The following is a 2667-nucleotide window of genomic DNA, read 5'->3' as shown; positions in this document are numbered from 1 at the left end:
GGGTGTAGGGTCTACACCCTTCTGCCCAGGGTTTATCCTGAGACCCTGAAGGGATGGGTCCATGACCCAGGAGCGGGGCTAACACCAAGAGTAACCACTAACACTGACCCTGACCCTGACTGTGAGCCTGCCCCAAACCCTAACCAAAGCCCTGACCATGACCCTGACCCTGAACTTGACTGTGATCCTGACCTGAACCCTAAACCTAAACCTAAGCCTGACACTGACCCTTTTGCGGACCCTGAACCTAAACCTACGTCTGACATTACCGTAACCATGACTCATACCTAGCCATGACCATGACCCTGACCCTAATCCAAACCCTGACGCTGACCTAACCCTGACCCTAACCCTATCCCTGACCGTGACTGTGAGCCTGATGCTAATCCTAAACCTAAAGGTAACTCTAACCATGACCCTCTACGGACCCTGAACCTAAACCCAACGCTGACCCTGACCCTAACACTATCCTCTACACTAAACCAAACCCTAACCCTGACCTGACGCTATCCCTAACCCTAACCATAACCCTACTTCTAACTCTAACCCTAACTCCAATCCCAAACCCTTCCGCCAAAACCTAACTGTGACACTGAACCGAACATTGCCCCTAAACCAAAGCCTGACCCTAAACCTGACCCTGGCCCTGACCTTCACCTGACCCTGACCCTGACCCTGACCCTAATCCTAAGCATGAGACTAACACTGACCATTACATAACCCTGTCCCTGACCCGAATGTGGACTTTAAACCAATACCTGAACCAGACCCTTAAAAGACACTGGCGCGAAACTTCACCCTGACCCTGACCCAGACCATGTCCATCAACCTAACCCTGACCCTAACAGTGACCCCGACCCTGACCTGAACACTAAACCTGACCCTGACTGTGAGCCTGACCCTAACTCTAACCCTAATGTAACCCAGACCCTGACACTAACATGGGCCGTGCACCGAATCCTATTGTTGAACCTAACCCTAACCCTAACCCCTAACCCTACCACGGACCCTGACCCTAACAAGTTCTAACCCTAACAGTCAACCTAACGCTAACCCTACACTAACTTTAAACTTTAACAAAAACCCTGACCCCTACCTGACTATGATCATAACCCGACCCCTGAACTTTGCCTATACCAGACCCTGACCCTAAACCTGACTCTGGCCCTGACCCTAAACCTAACCATGATTCTAACACTTACCACTACATAACCCTGTCCCTGATCCGAATGTGGACTTTAAACCAATATCTGATCTTGACCGTAAAGCTGTCACTGGCCCTAGTCTTCACCCTGACCCTGACCCAGCCAAAGACCATAAGCCTTACCCTGACCCTAACAGTGACGCTGACCCTGACCCTAACACTAACCCTGACACTGATTGGAGCTCTAAACTTAACCGTAACCCTGACCCTGACACTAACACGGGCCCTGACCCGAAACCTAACGCTGAACCTAACCCTAAAACTAACCCCTAACATCATCCCTGACACTGACCCTAACCCGGTCTTACCCTAACCCTCAACCTACCTCTAACCCTAACCCTAACCCCACTTTAACAATAAACCTGACCCTCTCCTTGACCCTGATCATAACCATAACTCTGAACTTTGCCTATGTCAGACCTTAATGTTAAACTTGACCCTGGCCTTGACCTTAACACTGACCCTAACCCTGACTGTAAACCTAACTCTGACCCAATCCGTGATTCTGAACAGAATCATACCCCTAAAGCTAACCCTGATCCTGAACCTACTCATAAAACAGAACATAAACATAAAGCTGTCCTAAAGCTAACCCTGACACTAAACCTGTCCCAAACCTAACCCTGACCCTGACATGAACCTTGCCGCAAAACCAAAAGTTGAACCTGACCCTAATCCTGACCATGACCCTGAACCTGACCCTAAACCTAACCGTCACCCTAACACTGACCCTGACCCTGACTCTGAGCGTAACGCTAACCCTGACCCTACTGTGAGCCTGACCCTAAACCTAACCATGAACCTATCCCTAACCGTGACCCCTACCCTAAGCCTTACGCTAACCCTGACCCCAACGACGTCTAACTCTAACCCTGACCCTAAGTCTTTCTTAACCCTAACCCTAACACTAACCTGGTCTAAACCATGCTTTGTTCCCTCCAGAGGGGACAACAGCTGCACCCAGCCCTCCAGGGGCATGGGGAGGCTGTATGGGGGTAACTGGATGGGAACTGCATTGAGTGGAGTGTGAGCCTAGAGCAGCTTGGGGACCGGCGGCTCAGGGAGGTCTGTTGAAGCAGGAAGTTCGGTAAGGAACCCCCAGGCAGTGGTGACCTCACTTCCCTGAAGACAGAGCCCAACGGAATTGGAACCCACGTATCCAGGCACCCCATTACAGAGAAAACGGTCGTGCCCAGCTCATTTCTAGGCACATTCTAAAGGAAGTCACATGTTCTTCTGCTGTACTAAACCCCAGGATGCAGGGAGAAGAGAGCTCGCCCGCCAGACACGTCCAATCCCTGGCAGGTCATATCAGGTTTCCCCAACGCCTCAGGCCTTTTGGCTAATAAAATCAAAGGGGACACCAGGGGGCTCAGATTAAGAGAGTCCACACCTTCTGATCAACAGGTGTAGCCCTAGGTCTCCTCCCCGTCTTTCTCTCTGTGAGTGTGTGTGTGTGTGTG

The sequence above is a fragment of the Mustela lutreola genome, chromosome 15, assembly GCF_030435805.1.
Source record: "Mustela lutreola isolate mMusLut2 chromosome 15, mMusLut2.pri, whole genome shotgun sequence".
NCBI classification, from domain to species: Eukaryota; Metazoa; Chordata; class Mammalia; order Carnivora; family Mustelidae; genus Mustela; species Mustela lutreola.
The sequence above is the reverse complement of the archived record's forward strand: the minus strand, read 5'-3'. Positions refer to the sequence as shown.